General features: G+C 43.2%; 1 protein-coding gene across 1 annotated transcript in view; it reads left to right on the top strand.

The window, feature by feature from the left end:
• Positions 1 to 2,484: 2,484 nt before the first annotated feature.
• Positions 2,485 to 19,975, top strand: part of LOC309558268 (caspase-8-like) — a 101,869-nt gene continuing 84,378 nt past the window's right edge. Inside the window, exon 1 of the mRNA XM_082261319.1 lies at positions 2,485 to 2,566. The gene's annotated coding sequence lies outside the window, so the exon portion shown is untranslated. The remainder of the gene's footprint in view (positions 2,567 to 19,975) is intronic.

The raw sequence follows: 19,975 nt of genomic DNA on the forward strand, positions 1-19,975 counted from the left end.
CAATGGTGTGAAAACCCATGCAATCCGATTCCAATCCGGACCAAAAAAGAGTCTTGCGTGACTTTGGTCGGAATGCGATGCAAAATCAGCCATATGTGCCGGTTCACATTGGTGCAATGCGGGAACCCTGCAAATCCACTGTGAGTTTCCTCATCGCACCCGACTTGCAGGCAATTCACCCATGGGATCCAATTCTGGTACAGACCAAAAAAAAAGGGTTCTGTGTGACTTTGGTCTGAATGCGATGCAAATTCAGTCATACCTGCCGGCTAACATTGGTACGATGCGGGAACCCTGCGAATCCACTGTGGGCTCCCTCACCGCACCCGACTGCCATATGCGAACTGCTGGGGGTGTCAATACAAGATTAATGACACCCCCAGATCAGTTTGCATATCGCAGTGCGAACTGTCAATTCAGAAAGGAATCTTATCGCATGGGTGTTCATGCCCATGCGATCTGATTCCAGTGCGGAGCAAAAAAAGGGTCCGAATGCGATGCGAATTCAGCAATACGTGCTGGTTCACATTGGTGCGATGCGGGAACCCTGCAAATCCACTGCGGGTTCCTGCATCACACCAGACTTGCAGGCAGTTCCCACTGCCATATGCAAACTGCTGGGAGTGTTAATACAAAGTTAACAACACCCCCAGATCAGTTCACATATCGCAGTGCGAACTGTCAGTTCGGAAAGGAAACGGATGGCATAGGTGTGAACACCCATGTGGACCAAAAAATAAGGGTCCTGCGCGACTTTGGTCTGAATGCGATGCGAATTTAGCCATACGTTCCGGTTCACATTGGTGCGACGCGGGAACCCTGCGAATCCACTGCGGGTTCCCTCATCGCATCCGACTTGCAGGCATTTCACACTGTCATATGCGACAATACAAAGTCAACAACACTCCCAGATCAGTTTGCATATCGCAGCGCGAACTGTCATTTCGGAAAGGAAACGGATTGCATAGGTGTGCCAATTTTGGTGCGGGCCACAAAAAAGGGTCTTGCGTGACTTTGGTCCGAACTCAATGTGAATTCAGCCATGCAATCTGTATGGCCGAATTTGCATCGCACAGACATCGCATGCGATTTGCGTAGCAGTGCGGTGTGAATCACTTGCGATGTCTCACATCACATATTTGAACCGACACTACAATCTGTATGTCTGAATTTGCATCGCAAAGACATCACATGCGATTTGCATAGCAGTGCGGTGCGAATCACATGCAAAGTCTCACATCGCATATGTGTGAACCGGCGCTACAATCTGTATGGCTGAATTTGCATCGCAAAGACATCACATGCGATTTGCATAGCAGTGCGGTGCGAATCACATGCAAAGTCTCACATCGCATATTTGAACCGGCGCTACAATCTGTATGTCTGAATTTGCATCGCAAAGACATCACATGCGATTTGCATAGCAGTGCGGTGCGAATCACATGCAAAGTCTCACATCGCATATGTGTGAACCGGCGCTACAATCTGTATGGCTGAATTTGCATCGCAAAGACATCACATGCGATTTGCATAGCAGTGCGGTGCGAATCACATGCGATGTCTCACATCGCATATGTGTGAATCGACACTACAATCTGTATGGCTGAATTCGCATCGCAAAGACATCGAATGCAATTTGCATAGCAGTGCGGTGCGAATCACATGCCATGTCTCACATCGCATATGTGTGAACCGGCGCTACAATCTGTATGGCTGAATTAGCATCGCAAAGACATCACATGCGATTTGCATAGCAGTGCGGTGCGAATCACATGCGATGTCTCACATCGCATATGTGTGAATCGACACTACAATCTGTATGGCTGAATTCGCATTGCAAAGACATCGAATGCAATTTGCATAGCACTGCGGTGCGAATCCAAAGCGTTTCTTCCATCGCACCAGTGCGAACGGCCCTTCATTTATTTATTTATTTATTTATTCAATCCAAAAAAATCTTTATTGGTTTTTCACAAAGTAAAACAAAACGAAACGGCATACATCAGTTCGTAAAAGATACAACAGAAGTGAACAATGTTAGGTCAAAGTTAGGGTACAGCGAAAACGATTTTTTTATCCAAATGAAGAATTCATAAACGTTTGCGCGTATATCATGCAATTGTGACAGTTTCTTTTTTCGTGTCCTCTACTTTAAACAAAAAAAAATATATTGCTTTATGTACTTTTTAACATATGTGTAAAAAAAAAAAGGCGCTGGCAGTGAAAGGGTTATTAACTTTGAAACCCCGCGTCAACTACATTACAAAGATTCTACTTCCTGCCTTCTAGAACTCCTCCACTTCCTACATTTCATAAGAGGCTGAGTAGAGTGGAGAGCACAGGCTGGGCGTGCTTGTCACTGTACCCTCTAGGAAGTGACATGCTGTGTGCTGCCTAAATATGTGTTAGTGAGCGAGGAGGAGCTGGACTTGTCACAACTTCCTTACACTTGCCGAAGACATGATCAGGGGTCGCACATACTAAATCCCCCAACTTTAGGGGCTGACTTCTGTCAACTTTACTTGGAGAAACGATCGAGTTCTGGGAAGCATCGCTGAGAGTTTCCGTAAGTATGTCATGTCATTCGCTGACTATAAGGAAGTTCTCCATGTGTAGACATGTCTGTACATTGATCTAAACCCCCAGGAAGGAAAACTGAAAGCTTCAACATGTATACAGCGATACGCATATCTTCATTTATTTATTATGTTCTTTTCAAAGTTATATTCAGATAACTAAGGCAATGTGTTTAGCCCTCGTTCACGTTAGAGCGACTTGTTATGCGATTTGACAGGTCAAATCACATGGTACGTCGCATTCTATTGCCGGCGCCAACGCCGACTTTGCGGCATCAGTTTGAGAAAGTAGTTCCTGCACGGCTTTTGGCGATTCCAGGTTCGACTTGCATAGACATCTGTGCATGAAGCCGCACAAAGTCGCATTTGATTTCAGATGAAGTCGCACGATACAAGGTGAACCCCTTTTGCTAACGCAAATTATTATTATTATTATTTTTTTTTACGTACTTGTTCAGCCACTTCTGCTCCAGAAGATTTTACCCCCTTAACGACCAAGCCATTATTTGCGTTACGGCACTGCGTTACTTAAACCGACAATTCCGCAGTCATGCAACGTTGTACCTTTTGGTGGTATTTGATCACTTCTGCGGTTTTTATTTTTTTGCGCTATAAACAAAAAAAGAGCAACAATTTAAAAAAAAAAAAAAAAACAATATTTTTTTACTTTTTGCTATGAAACGCCGCCAATAATTTTTTTTTCAAAAAACACATTTTTTCATCAACTCAGGTCAATATGTATTCTGCTGCATATTTTTGGTACAAAAAAAAATCCCAATAAGTGTATACTGATTGGTTTGCACAAACGTTATAGCATCTACAAACCATGCAATACTTTATTATTTATATTTACTAACCATTAGCGGCGATCAGCGATTTTTAGCGCAACAGCGACATTGCGGTGCACAAATCAGACCTCTAACTGACACTTTTTGGGGACCAGTGACACTAATATAGGGATCAGTGCTAAAAAAAAAGCACTGTTACTGTGCTAATGACACTGGCAGGGAAGGGGTTAACATCAGGGGCAATCAAAAAGTTATCACTTCTACAAACTAGGGGAAAGATTTATATAATTTTTATTTATTTTTTTTTTACTAGTAATGGCGGTGATCAGCGCTTTTTAGCGGGACTGTGACATTGCGGTGGACAGATCAGACCCCTAACTGACATTTTTGACACTTTTGTGGGGGACCAGTGACATTAATACAGTAATCAGTGCTAAAAATATGCACTGTTACTGTACTAATAACACTGGCAGGGAAGGGGTTAACACCAGGGGCGATCAAAGGGTTACGTGTGTCCCTAGGGGGTGCTTTCTACCTGTGGGGGAGTTGTATTGATCGGGGAAGACAGAGATCCGGGTTCCTGCTTAGCATCTTGTCCCCTTGCAGAATGGCGATCTGCCTTAGATATAGGCAGATCGCCGTTCTGCCTCTCCCAAAGATGATCACGGGTGGCCGGCGGACATCGGGTACGATGGAACCATTGATTGACATGCCCGCTAACCAATCACGCTGGCGCTATCTAGTGGCTATAGAACAGAACAACGTACAGGTACGTCGTTTCGCGTAATAGTGCCATTTTGCCGCAGTAAATACGCGTCTGCTGGTCTTTTAGTGGCTAAATGGACTTTATTGGCTTGGAATTTTTACTAAAATCCCAAAAGCTGTGTATATTTTCTTTTCTGAAATCAAAGGACCTGTAGAATAAAACAAGGGTATTCATGGTACTGTTATAATGTGCAATTTTTGTGCAAATGTTTATGAAATCTATATTTTCTGTAAAAAAAAAAAAAAAAATACATGAACACTTTCTAACCTCCAAATATTATTTTACTAAACTGCTACTTTATGTTGGGACATGTCAAGAATGTATTTATGCACACATTTTGAAATGGTATTGGCTCTCGTTCACATTGATTGCGGCTTTAAAATCGCGCAACTTCATCTGAAATCGCACAATATTAAGGCAGCATGTCAGTGCAACTTCGAGAGCCACTTGGAAGACATCTGTGGGGCTTCATGCACAGATGTGTATGCAAGTCCTCCTAGAAATCGCCAAAAGTAGGAGGAACTACCTTTTTTAAATCGATGCAGCACTGCAAAGTCGGCCTCCTACCGATCAGAACAGTGCTATTGCCAGCAATAAGGTGTGACCTGTCAAATCGCATGACAAGTCGCTCCAATGTGAATGAGGGCTTAAACCCAAAAGCAAACATTTATTATGCTGCAGCTAACCAATTCTAAGATTTACAAAGAAACATGAATTGCCCGAGGGAGTTTAGATGAGGCGCAACACATTCAATAATAAAATCAATAAAGTAAAGATTTATTGCTAATTACAATTTCCAACAGATCAGCAGTGACATAATTACCATATAGTCAAGCAGATTGGTCAATATATACTGTACATATTCATTCCGTAGACAGGTAAAGATCAATGCATAATAGGTATGATGGCTGCATTAGTTTTCTTTTTTTACGTTTTTTTATCTTCTATATTCACCTGGTGATCTGGCCAGTAAGTCTGTTATTTTTCAAAAGAACAAGCTCTCTTGCAGATGTGTCAGTTACAGGGCTGAGACAAACCATTCAACACTGGCAGGGGTGCTTACAATGACCAGCTTTTATTTATATATGTAAAACTTTTATTCCAAAAGGAAAATACAATGTTTGCTGTAACTGATTATAAAGTATTAGCTGGAATTCAGCTTTGATTTGTTGGTATATGTAAAGAGGAGCTCCAGTCGTATTTGTGTTTATTAAAAGTCAGCACTAACAAAAAGTGAAGCTGCTGACTTTTAATAAACACACAGTTGTCCCACGATCCAACGATGTGGTCACCCGAACCGTTGCTCCTCTCCCTCTCCTCTCCCCAGCTCTGGCATTTCAACTGTGGGCACGCAGCTGTAACAACTTGCGCCTTCACAGCCGAGTGCCCACTGCGCATATGCGAGTCGCACTCTGCCTGCTGAATGGTCGGCAATGTTCTGGAACCTGTGACGTGTCCCAGAAGACTAGGAGAGGAGAGCTGCCTAGGTGATCTGAGCGGATGTGGAAGTGGGTGCCTGTCAAAACTAGGTACCCCCCCCCCCCCAAAAAAAAAATGACATGCCAAGGGAGGGGGGAGGAGTGCTTAAAGGGCAACTCCACATTTGTGGGGAAAAAATCAGAAAATAAAGAAAAAACAATATAGTGTATACAATTGTGGCACAAGTCATATTGTAATTGAATGGTATTAAAAAATACCTTTCCTTTTCAATCTGCAGCTGTTGTAATTTTCTGAAAATGCAATGCAATATGGCAACCTGGAGGAGTTCTGTACACAGAATGTGTACTGACCACACCCCAGAAACATCATTTCCTGCTTGTGTGATTGGCTCACCAAATTTCCCAGAAATCTGCCTAAGATACAAGTCAAATTTCTGGCATCCCCTGCAACAAAAATGTCATTTTTGGTGAGATATTCCCAATAGTAAATTACATCTAAAGGGATGCAGGCCCAGCAGATTTCCTCATTAGAGCCCTGCAGCTGCCACAGCTGATAGATAATTATGAAACCACTCTCATTAGACTCACTCAGAGGCACAGAGGAACAAACAATGATTTCTTCAGAATAACAAAAGGTAGGAATCTGCAACAAAGTTTGTTAAATCCTTGCAATGTACAGAGATCACCCAGAGGGGAATGTTTTTTTTTTTTCTCAACAAAAGTGGAGTTACGCTTTAAAGCTGAACTTCCCATTTAGGGGGAAACTCCGCTTTAAAGCTGCAAGTACATCTAACACTCCCCTCCTTCCAGACTGATAATGCTGCTGTCCAAAGGTGCCCCCTGTGCTCCTTCATCCAGAATAGGGGCACTCTAATACAGGAGGTGGGTTACTGGCCAGATCACCAGGTAAAAACATAGGTGAAAAAGCTTAAAAAAAAAAGAAAATGAATGCAGCCACCATATCTAATAATTAGTAAGCTGCAATAAATTACAGTTTTGGTTTTAATAAATTAAAAAATGAATCTAGCCTTAAAATTGTGTGTGCCTGTAAAATAGCAGAAGACTATGATACCTAGATTTGTAAATAGACAAGGCATTAAAAACCTTTACAGCTTATCAGTTTATAGTTAAAGAATATGTAAAGCCATCATTTCATTATCCTTATATGTGCCTGATGTACCATGTACTTAAAAACATATCCTCTTCTCTTTTTATTGCTTCCTTTGTGTGAAATCCCTGGTGTTCCTTCAAGTCCTGCTGCTTTCCTATTAAAATCTGACCGCACTAAGCAGGAGAACACACCATGGTCAGTTCCCTAGCTGTGCTGGGAGCCTGCGCTCCTCCAGTGATCAAACTTGTCCTGACACGCCCCCCTGCACAGCCTTTCACTGGGAAGACCAGTGTGCTGCTGTTTCTCCTCCCCCCCCCAGCTCTTATGCAGTTGAGAACAGAGGGAATGTGATCACTTATAAAAGAAAAAAGGTATTTATAATGTTTTTTTTTTTTTAATATCATGTTGTAAAGCGCTGCACAAACTGTTGGTGCTATATAAATCCTGTAGAATAATAAGAATAATATCTATACAAATATATCTTTTTTTCCTTTCATTTCTATTTTAAACTGAATGTGTTGTTTTACAAGAGGAGGGTTTACAATCACTTTAAAGAAAAAGTTGATGAACTGTGAAAAAAAAATGCTCCCGCCACTGCCTTCAGCCTTCTAAATTTGCTGACTAAATGATGTGCCTTTCACGTCAATAGGGTGTTAGAGTGCAGGCATGGCCAGCTGTCACTCACTTTTAACAGCCTGGTTGTAGATAAAGTGGGACAAGGCATGTGTTGCCAACAAAGAAAACACCTGCGAGGGTGGCAGTGGTGGTTGTGGTGGTGGGGGTGTCTCTGTATAATATACACTATATTACTGAAAGTATTGGGCCACCTGCCTTTACACACACATGCACTTTAATGGCATCCCAGTCTTAGTCCATAGGGTTCAATATTGAGTTGGCCCACCCTTTGCAGCTATAACAGCTTCAACTCTTCTGGGTTTAGGAGCGTGACTATGGGAATGTTTGACCATTCTTCCAGAAGCGCATTTGTGAGGTCAGGTACTGATGTGGACGAGAAGGCCAGTCTCTGCTCAAATTCATCCCAAAGGTGTTCTATCAGGTTGAGGTCAGACCAGTCAAGTTCCTCTATCCCCAACTCGCTCATTCATGTCTTTAACCACTTAAGCCCCGGAAGATTTTACCCCCATTCCGACCAGGGGGTATTTTGCGATTCGGCACTGCGTGACTTTAACGGACAATTGCGCGGTCGTGCGACGCTGTACCTAAATGAATTTGGTGTCCTTTTTTTCCCACAAACAGAGCTTTCTTTTGGTGGTATTTGGTCACCTGTGCGATTTTTTGATCACGCGCTATAAACAAAAAAAGAGCGTCAATTTTGCAAAAATAACAATATTTTTCACATTTTTTTATATGAAATTCCCCCCAAAAAATGTAAAAATCAAAATTTTTTAACATTTTCGGCCAATTTGTTTTATGCTACCTATGTTTGGTAAAAAAAATCGCAAAAAGCGTATTTTGATTGGTTTGCGCAAAAGTTATCGCGTTTACTAACAAAGGGAAAGATTTTTGTCATTTTTGTTGTTTTTTTTTTTAACGCGTAATGGCGGCGATCTACGATTTTGTTTGCGGGACTGCGACATTGGGACGGACAGATCGGACCCTTGACTGACATTTTTGACACTTTTGGGGTTACCAGTGACATTTCTACAGTAATCAGTGCTATATATATGCACTGTTACTGTAAAAATACACTGGTAGTGAAGGGGTTAACTTTATTTGGGAGGGAGGGGCTGTGTGTGTCCCTAGGGGCGTGCTTTCTACTGTGATTGGCTGTGGCTTCAGCTGTAAGGACACTGATCAACGGATCTACATAGTAGATCCATGTGATCAGTGTCTTTGCAGCGAGGAGAATGACAGGCAGCTTGTTTACACAAGCTGCCTGACATTCTCCCTCTCCCCCGCCGATCGCAGAGTGGCCGGCGGACATCGGGTCCGCTGGTCACACGCGCGGGGGGGGGGTCCGTGACCACGCGGGAGCGGGAGCACGCCTCCCGGGGCGCGCGCTCGCTCCCTAGACCCTCACAAGCAAGCAACGTAGCCCTACGTTAGTTTGCCTGTGAGGGGCTGACCGCCGACGTAGATAGTCGTGCGGCGGTCGGCAAGTGGTTAAGGACCTTGCTTTGTGCACTGGTCCAACACATTTGGTGGAGGGTGGAGGGGGTTATGGTGTGTGGTTGTTTTTCAGGGGTTGAGTTTGGCGCTTTAGTTCCAGCGAAGGGAACTCTTAAGGCATCAGCGTAACAAGACATTTTGGAAAATGTAATGCTCCCAACTTTGTGGGTACAGGAGATAGGCCAGGACATGTTTTACATTTCCTAAATTGTCCTTTTACCTAATAGAATTAAAGTGACCCAAAACTCTGGGTTTAAAAAAAAAAAAAAATATTCAAGCATGTATTCCTAAAGTGTGACTAAAGGCTAAACATTTTATTTAATTTTGGATAGAGTAAAGGAGGGTTATGAACTCATTTTTTTTTTTTTTTTGCTAGCTGTGTCTCTGTTGGGGAATTTTCCCTTTACTTTCTGTCCCATAGCCAAAACAGAAAGTGAAAGTAAATTCCCCCAAAGTGAGGGAAATCCCAGGGTGTCACCAGAACTAGTGTCCCCACTGGAAGATTTCACCTCTGTTACTGTTCTGATTTCAACCCAAAATGTGAGATTTCCTTTTGCTTTCACTTTTCATGATAAAGGTAAACAGGACAAATAGGAGGGTGAACCTCCCTAACTGGGAACAGGCAGCCCAAAATCCTGACAGATGTTCTATTCTTTCTATACAACATCTCTTAGAAAATGTTGCCTTTAGTCAATTTAAGTAAAAAAAAAAAATAATTATCTTCAATCGCCCTCAGCCTTCTCCAAGTCTTGAAATTACTTTTTTTTCTTATGAGATCCAACTTCCTGTTAGAGGATGGCTATTTTTGTTCTCTATAGTCCAACTGTTTTTTGGAGCATGCCCTTTTGCTTGGCCCTGAGATGGACTATGGACCATGGGATTTGTAGTGTGCATAGAGCAGTGTACATGACTGCAATTAACATGCATGCATATTCCAAGTAAACAAAAGTCCTAATTCCCACCTGAGCTCCTTCTCCATCCAGCAATTTGCACGAAAGCTGAGCTTCTCCCGGATCTCTCTTTCCTCATTGGCTGAGACAGCAGTGGGAGCCATTGGCTCCAAATACTGTCAGTCACAGCCAGTGAGCCAATAAGGGGAGAGTGGGGGCAGCGCCGAGCTGCAGCTCTGTCTGTCTTATGGAAATACAGCGGAGCTCGGGAGCAAGCACACACTAGTGTCCCCAGAGCAAGTGGTTTGCTATTAGGGCACTGGCTGAAGAGGAGAAGCCAGCAGCGCTGGCGGGGGATCTGAAAAGAGTAGTATTGGGGTTGCTCTGTGCAAAATCACAGCACAGAGCAGGTAAGTAAGTAATGTCACTTTAAGTGATAGTACAGCATTTTTCAACCTTTTTTCAGCCCCCTCTTGAGTATGAAAAATCTCAAGACACCTTTGTCTAAAAAGAAAGCACATAACCACCTTGATTTCTTCACATCAGAAGCCCTCATTTACGTCAGAGCCCACCCCATCACATCAGATCCCCACCCTCCCATCACAGAGTAAGAATCAGAGTACCCCATTACATCAGATCCCCACTCCCCCATCAAAGAGTAAGAGTGAGAGTACCCCATCACATCAGATCCACACCCTCCCATCACAGAGTAAGAGTCAGAGTTCCCCATCAAATCAGATCCTCACTCTCCCATCAAAGAGTAAGAGTCAGAGTACCCCATTACATCAGATCCCCACCCTCCTATCACAGAGTAAGAGTGAGAGTTCCCAATTACATCAGATCCCCACTCCCCCATCAAAGAGTAAGAGTGAGAGTACCCCATCACATCAGATCCACACCCTCCCATCACAGAGTAAGAGTCAGAGTTCCCCATCAAATCAGATCCTCACTCTCCCATCAAAGAGTAAGAGTCAGAGTACCCCATTACATCAGATCCCCACCCTCCTATCACAGAGTAAGAGTGAGAGTTCCCAATTACATCAGATCCCCACCCTCCTATCACAGAGTAAGAGTGAGAGTTCCCCATCACATCAGATCCCCACTCTCCCATCACAGAGTAAGAGTCAGAGTACCTCATCACATCAGATCCCCACCCTCCCATCACAGAGTAAGAATCAGAGTACCCCATTACATCAGATCCCCACTCCCCCATCAAAGAGTAAGAGTGAGAGTACCCCATCACATCAGATCCACACCCTCCCATCACAGAGTAAGAATCAGAGTACCCCATTACATCAGATCCCCACTCCCCCATCAAAGAGTAAGAGTGAGAGTACCCCATCACATCAGATCCACACCCTCCCATCACAGAGTAAGAGTCAGAGTACCCCATTACATCAGATCCCCACCCTCCTATCACAGAGTAATAGTGAGAGTTCCCCATCACATCAGATCCCCACTCTCCCATCACAGAGTAAGAGTCAGAGTACCTCATCACATCAGATCCCCACCCTCCCATCACAGAGTAAGAATCAGAGTACCCCATTACATCAGATCCCCACTCCCCCAGCAAAGAGTAAGAGTGAGAGTACCCCATCACATCAGATCCACACCCTCCCATCACAGAGTAAGAGTCAGAGTACCCCATTACATCAGATCCCCACCCTCCTATCACAGAGTAATAGTGAGAGTTCCCCATCACATCAGATCCCCACTCTCCCATCACAGAGTAAGAGTCAGAGTACCCCAATACATCAGATCCCCACTCCCCCATCAAAGAGTTAGAGTCAGAGTCCCCCAACACATCAGATCCCCACTCTTCCATCACAGAGTAAGAGTCAGAGTACCCCATTACATCAGATCCCCACTCTCCCATCAAAGAGTAAGAGTCAGAGTCCCCCATTACATCAGAGTCTCCCCACCACATCAGAGTTCCCTCTATACATGGGGACCCCCCCCCCCATCACATTAGAGTACCCCATGACAGAGTTTTCCAATCACATCAGACTCATCCATCTCTGATCAAGGGCAAACTGGGTCTCCTGATTGTGGCACCCCAGGGGAATTAAAATAGTGCCCCAAGGTGCTTTATTGACAAATACTGCGATAGTACACTGGCAATGACAGCATATATAAATATACATATACAATCTATGTATATTTATATATGCGGTCACTGCCAGTGTGTGTGTATATATGTATATATATATATATATATATATATATATATATATATATATATATATATATATAATATACTGCTCAAAAACATTAAAGGAATACTTTTTAATTAGTACAGCATCAAGTTCATTTATCTCCTGGGATATTGATCTGGTCAGTTAAGTAGCAGGGGAGGTTTTTAATCAGTTTCAGCTGCTTTGGTGTTAATTAAATTAACAACAGGTGCACTAGATGGGCAACAATGAGACAACCTCCAAAACAGGAATGGTTTTACAGGTGGAGGCCACTGAAATTCTTTTTCCCTACTCATCTTTTCTGACTATTTTTCACTCGTTTTGCATTTGGCTAGGGTAAGTGTTACTACTGGTAGCATGAGGCGATATCTGGACCCTATAGAGATTGCACAGGCAGTCCAACTCCTCCAGGATAGCACATCAATACATGTCATTGCCAGAAGGTTTGCTGTGTCTCCCAGCACAGTCTCCAGAGCATGGAGGAGATTCCAGGAGATAGGCAGTTACACTAGGAGAGCTGGACAGGGCCCTAGAAGGTCCATAACCAATCAGCAGGGCCAGTATCTGCTCCTTTGCGCAAGGAGGAACAGGATGAGCACTGCCAGAGCCCTAAAAAATGACCTCCAGCAGGCCACTGGTGTGAATGTCTCTGACCAAACAATCAGAAACAGACTTCATGAGGGTGATCTGAGGGCCCAACGTCTTCTAATGGGCCTTGTGCTCACTGCCTGGCACCCTGAAGCTCGATTGCAATTTGCCATTGAACACCAGAATTGCCAGGTCCACCACTGGCTTCCTGTGCATTTCACAGATGAGAGCAGGTTCACCCTGAGCACATGTGTCAGACGTGAATGGGTCTGGAGAAGCTGTGAAGAACATTATACTGCCTGTAACATCGTTCTGCACGACTGGTTTGGTGGTGGGTCAGTGATGGTATGGGGAGGCATATCCATTGAGGGATGCACAGACCTCTACAGGCTAGACAATGGCACCCTGACTGCCATTAGATATCGGAATGAAATCCTTGGACCCATTGTCAGACCCTACACTGGTGCAGTGGGTCCTAGGTTTCCCCTAGTGCACAACAATGCCCGGCCTCATGTGTCGAGACTGAGTATGCAGCCAGTTCCTGGAGGATGCAGGAATTGATACCATTGAATTGCCCTCATGCTCACCTGACCTAAATCCAACAGAACACCTCTGGGACATTATGTTAAGGTCCATCTGACGCCGCCAGGTTGCACCTCAGTCTGTTCAGGAGCTCAATGATGCCCTGGTCCAGATGTAGGAGGAAATTCCCCAGGACACCATCCATAATCCCATTAGAAACACAGCCTGACATTGTCAGGCATGCATTCAAGCATGTGGGGGCCATACCAACTACAGTACCATTTTGAGTTGCTGCAAAAAAAATTTCAGCAAAATGGACTAGCCTGCTGCATAATTTTTTCACTTTGTTGTGGAAATTAATTGGGTTTAGAACATAGAAATTCTCTAGGTGCGCTGAAGACTTCACTACACTTGTGGATGTTAATACGTGCCAGCACCATTAATCCCTTGTATTGAAAAGTACAATGTACAGCTCTTTTGTATAAGGTTATCCCAGCGCGCTCGGCAACAAGGAGAGAAACAGAGGCTCGCTGTGTCACTTCAATGCCAACTGAAGTACTGTATATCTGCTTTTTAGAGCAGAGCTCAGGTTTATTTATAGCCAGAGAACAAAAGGGAGTTACAGGGGAGTGGCGTCAATACCACCAATCACAGACATGTATACATTCAAAAATACAATAGGAAGGGGAGTGCATGTTCATGCATGAGCGGAGCCGCGTGCTTGAGTTTCCCGCCATTGGGTGCACGAGTGACAATGCACTATTACTATAATGAAACCCATGTGTAGGACAAAATGCCCGCCAAACACTATGCAATGGAACTAGCGTGTATCTCATGAACATTGCCCCGCTAATACGTGTGCATGCACTTCCATCATAACCTGTTAGAGTGGATCCTATATAATATAGTTCATAAAAACCATATTTGATAGTGATCATGCTATTGTTACAGTGAATGGGACTTTATTATATCTGCAAAAGATAATAGCAGCAGTATTTCAATCATATGGATCAAATATGACAGAAAGATGCCGGCTATTAATCCTGGTAAAGGGCAGATATTATCAAGACGAAAAGAGTTCCATATCACAAACATATCTGCGTCAGTGAATACCGGGGCCCCAGTTGGCTGATATACATTTGTGAGTTGGAGCTCTCCTTGCACTGCCATAGATCCGGACCGACACCGCCAATAGGGATGATCAGGCTACAAGTAGTGTGCAATCTTCATTTAATAGAAGGTTTCCACAATTACAGGTCTTTCCTCAATGCCAGTTAAAGCAATATTCGCTGTGCATAGCAATATTACCTGTAAACTGACACTGGGAGACATAATGGCAATTTAACTAAAAATGCACCCTAAAGAAATGTCCACATAAATATTAATAACATTTCCACAACAACTTTGATTTTCAGGGTGTCTTTGAATCTCTTTGTAGATTGATCATTTTCATTTCCATCAAACGATGTGGAATTCTTTCATTTTTAACACATTACCCAGTCTGTATCCGTATAGATAGCCAGCATGATATTTTTCTCCATTGAGATTTGATGTGTTTTCAAAATGTTCCTTTAATTTTTTGAGTAGTATATACTATATATATATATATATATATATATATATACAGTACTGTACTGTGAAAAAGTTTAAGGCTGGTGTGGAAAAAATGCTGTAAATTAAGGATGCTTTCAGAAACAGAAGTGTTAGGCCCCTCTCACATTTTGTTTAGGTCCACCTGTCTGGTTTTAAAGCAGACCCGATCGGAACCTCCATTCTCCTCTATGGAGCGGTGGGTGTAAACAGACATGTCTGTTTACACCCGCCTACATCCAATCTGATCCAATCCGCCAAAAAGAAACGGATAGGGATCTGTTCCCCTTCCGTCCAGTGGATTGAATGGCAGTCGGGTGTAAATGGACAGGTGGTCTGTTTACATCCAGACGCTCATAGAGGAGAGTGGTCTGTGTCCGTGTCCGCTCTGTATAAGCGGAGTCCATCCGTCTCGTTTTGGTGGATTGGATCTGATTGGATGTAGGCAGGTGTAAATAGACACGTCTGTTTACACCCACCGCTCCATAGAGGAGAATGGAGGTTCCGATCAGGCCTTCTTTAAAACCAGACAGGTGGACCTGAACAAAACGTCTGTGTGAAAGGGGCCTTAACTGTTTATTTTTATCAATTAACAAAATGGAAAGTAAATGAACATCCTTTGGAATCCTAATCAAATCAATATTTGGTTTGAACACTCTTTGCCTTCAAAACAGCAAGAATTCTTCAATTCTGCTAGGTACACTTACACACTGCCTGCTGCTACAGCCAAATATTTCAGATTTAGACTCATCAGTCCAGAGCATCTGTTGCTATTTTTCTGCCTCCTAGTTCCTCTGTGTTCCTGCATAGGACTCAAAAATGCACAGAAACCTAGGTACTGGGGTGCAGATAAATAGGAGCCAGTGTTCTGGACTGATGAGTCAAAATTTGTAATATGTGGCTGTAGTAGTAGGGAGTTTGTTCACCGAAGGGCTGAAAAGTGGTACAATGAGTGTCTGCAGGCAACAGTGAAGCCTAGTGGAGGTTCTTTGCTAGTTTGGGGGTGCATTTCTGAAAATAGAGTTGGAGATTTGGTGAGAATCAATGGTGTCCTCAATGCTAAGATACCTATTCTGAATGCCATACCATCAGGGAGGTGTGTGATTGGCGCCAAATTTATTCTGCAGCAGTACAACGACCCCGAACATACAGCCAATGTCATTAGGAACTATCTTCAATGTAAAGAAGGACAAGGATACCTGGAAGTGATGGTTTGGCTGCCACAGAGCCCTAATCTCATCATCATTGAGTCTGTCTGAGATTACATGAAGAGAGAGAAGGATTTGAGGAAGCCTACATCCACAGATATTCTGTGGTTAGTTCTCCAAGATGTCTGAAAACAACCTACCTGCCAAGTTCCTTTAAAAGGAAGTGCAAGTATACCTAGAAGAATTAATGCTGTTCTGAAGGCAAAGGGTGGTCACCCAAATATAGATTTGTTTAGGATTTCTCTTCTGTTCATTAACTTTCTATTCTGATAACTGATAGAAAAAAAAAAAAACTATTAAGGTTTTAATAGTCCAGTAGTCCATAACAGGAGAGTGTGACTGGCTCTCAATGGTGCCAGTTCACACAGCTCCAGGGTGGTCCGCATTTGGAAAGTGTGCTGTGCGACTTTGGTTCAGATTCTGGTATGAATTCAGGCAGAAATCTGGACCTGATATGCACCTGAAGCAGTGAACAAAATCACACAGGACCCTCTGCTGAGAACCCAGCCTAAAGGCCCGTACACACGATAAGAAAATCTGTAGGGAAAATTTGTCCGACGACCGTTCTGCCGATTTTCGGATTGTTAGTATGGTGCTTTCGACAGCCAACTCCGACTTTTCGGGCTGACAAAATCCTGATGTGCAGGCTAGAAAATTTTTGTCGTCCATAATACAACGTCCGATTTTCGTCTCATTAGTACAGATTTCGACCGAAAAAAATCTTTGAGTTATTTTGAGGGGACAGCAAATTTACACTGTTATACAAGCTGTACACTAACTACTTTACATTGTAGCAAAGTGTAATGTGTTGTCACATGGAAAGATATAATAAAATATTTACAAAAATGTGAGGGGTGTACTCACTTTTGTGAGATACTGTGTATATATATATATATATATATATATATATATATATATATACAGTGGGTACGGAAAGTATTCAGACCCCCTTAAATTTTTCACTCTTTGTTATATTGCAGCCATTTGCTAAAATCATTTAAGTTCATTCTTCTTCCTCATGAATGTACACATAGCACCCCATACTGACAGAAAAACACAGAATTGTTGACATTGTTGCAGATTTATTAAAAAAGAAAAACTGAAATATCACATGGTCCTAAGTATTCAGACCCTTTGCTCAGTATTTAGTAGAAGCCCCCTTTTGATCTAATACAGCCAGGAGTCTTTTTGGGAAAGATGCAACAAGTCTTTCACACCTGGATTTGGGGATCCTCTGCCATTCCTCCTTGCAGATCCTCTCCAGTTCTGTCAGGTTGGATGGTAAATATTGGTGGACAGCCATTTTTAGGTCTCTCCAGAGATGCTCAATTGGGTTTAAGTCAGGGCTCTGGCTGGGCCATTCAAGAACAGTCACGGAGTTGTTGTGAAGCCACTCCTTCGTTATTTTAGCTGTGTGCTTAGGGTCATTGTCTTGTTGGAAGGTAAACCTTCGGCCCAGTCTGAGGTCCAGAGCACTCTGGAGAAGGTTTTTGTCCAGGATATCCCTGTACTTGGCCGCATTCATCTTTCCCTCGATTGCAACCAGTCGTCCTGTCCCTGCAGCTGAAAAACACCCCCACAGCATGATGCTGCCACCACCATGCTTCACTGTTGGGACTGTATTGGACAGGTGATGAGCAGTGCCTGGTTTTCTCCACACATACCGCTTAGAATTAAGGCCAAAAAGTTCTATTTTGGTCTCATCAGACCAGAGAATCTTATTTCTCACCATCTTGGAGTCCTTCAGGTGTTTTTTAGCAAACTCCATGCAGGCTTTCAAGTGTCTTACACTGAGGAGAGGCTTCCGTCGGGCCACTCTGCCATAAAGCCCCGACTGGTGGAGGGCTGCAGTGATGGTTGACTTTCTACAACTTTCTCTCATCTCCTGACTGCATCTCTGGAGCTCAGCCACAGTGATCTTTGGGTTCTTCTTTACCTCTCTCACCAAGGCTCTTCTCCCCCGATAGCTCAGTTTGGCCGGACGGCCAGCTCTAGGAAGGGTTCTGGTCATCCCAAACGTTTTCCATTTGAGGATTATGGAGGCCACTGTGCTCTTAGGAACCTTAAGTGCAGCAGAAATCTTTTTGTAACCTTGGCCAGATCTGTGCCTTGCCACAATTCTGTCTCTGAGCTCTTCAGGCAGTTCCTTTGACCTCATGATTCTCATTTGCTCTGACATGCATTGTGATCTGGAAGGTCTTATATAGACAGGTGTGTGGCTTTCCTAATCAAGTCCAATCAGTATAATCAAACAAGAAGAAATGGAAAGCACCTGAGTTAAATATATGAGTGTCACAGCAAAGGGTCTGAATACTTAGGACCATGTGATATTTCAGTTTTTCTTTTTTAATAAATCTGCAACAATGTCAACAATTCTGTGATTTTCTGTCAGTATGGGGTGCTATGTGTACATTCATGAGGAAGAAGAATGAACTTAAATGATTTTAGCAAATGGCGGCAATATAACAAAGAGTGAAACATTTAAGGGGGTCTGAATACTTTCCGTACCCACTGTATATATATATATATATATTTACATGGCTTTAGTTAATAATTACCCAGGTTACTCATTAACCACTTTACCACCGGAGGATTTTGCTGTCTTCCGTCCAGGCCACTTTTTGCGATTCGGCGCTGTGCGACTTCAACTGACAATTGCGCGGTCGTGCGACGCCATACCCAAACGAAATTTACGTCCTTTTTTTCCCACAAACAGAGCTTTCTTTTGGTGGTATTTGATCACCTGTGCGATTTTTACTTTTTGCGCTATAAACAAAAAAAGAGCGTTTATTTTGAAAAAATAGCAATATTTTTAACATTTTTTTATATGAAATTCCCCCCAAAAAAGATGTAAAAACCAATTTTTTAAAAATTTTTTGGCCAATTTGTTTTCTGCTACCTATGTTTGGTAAAAAAAATCACAATAAGCGTATTTTGATTGGTTTGCGCAAAAGTTATTGCGTTTACTAACAAAGGGAAAGATTTCTGTCATTTTTGGTGTTTTTTTTTTAACGCGTAATGGCGGCGATCTGCGATTTTTTTTGTGGGACTGCGACATTGCGGCGGACAGATCGGACCCTTGACTGACATTTTTGACACTTTTGGGGTTACCAGTGACATTACTGCAGTAATCAGTGCTATATATATGCACTGTTACTGTAAAAATTACACTGGCAGGGAAGGGGTTAATTTTATTGGAGAGGGAGGGGTTAATGTATGCCTGGTGCTTACTGACGTGTAGGGGGGGAGGTGACTGAGTGAGTCATGGACAGATCGGATGTCCAGCTATGCTGAACAGTCCGATCTGTCACTCCCTGTCACTATGGAGATCCGCCCGCTGTGTTTACACACAGCGGGCGGATCTCCACACTAGATCCCCGGCGATCGGGGCAGAGCAGCGGCGATCGCCGCTGCTCCTCCCCTGGCCCGACTCCCGCTGTGAATAAAAACAGCGGGAGCGAGCCTCCGGCGGCGCGCAAGCGCCGCCCAGAAGGGGGAGTGTCTGACGACGTTAATACTACGTCGTCAGACGATAACGAACCACTTTGCCGCAGTACTATTACCGTACTCGGTCGGCAAGTGGTTAAAGATCCTTGCGCATGACATTTAGCTAACAGGAAAATGCATGCTCAGTAGCAGAGCAAGGTAAAGCTTTGAAATTAATCTATAATACCATTGTTCAGCTACAGTATGTTTGCTGTGAGCGGGCAGAGATAGTTGAGAGGGATGTTTCTGTATAGTGCTACAATAAGAGCATAGTTAAAACAAAAATATAGCACAACCTAGGGAATAAAAGAACAGGGTTGACACCTAAAGCATTATTGTATTTTGTAGCAGGCTTTACATTTTAAACTATCCTCATAAAGTTAGTGGTAAGCATGTCTTCGCAGATTGGTAATGTGATGATCCTTGAACAACTGTTCATGGGCGTATACTGTTGTGCAACATGTGAGAAAATTGTTTGTTCGATAGCCCGAATCCTGGATCTAAAGAATCAACTGGCAACACCTCAGAGCATTAACAACTTGGAGAAGAGTAGGGATGATAGAACTTTTGAAAAGTTCGGTTCGACCAGAACACCCGAACCTCCCGAAAGTTCGGCCCGGATTTCAGAACTACATTGAAATCAATGGGACCCGAACTTCGGTAATCAAAAACACCATTTGGAAGCC

The sequence above is a fragment of the Pelophylax lessonae genome, assembly GCF_965119305.1.
Source record: "Pelophylax lessonae genome assembly, chromosome: 6".
Taxonomy (NCBI): Eukaryota; Metazoa; Chordata; class Amphibia; order Anura; family Ranidae; genus Pelophylax; species Pelophylax lessonae.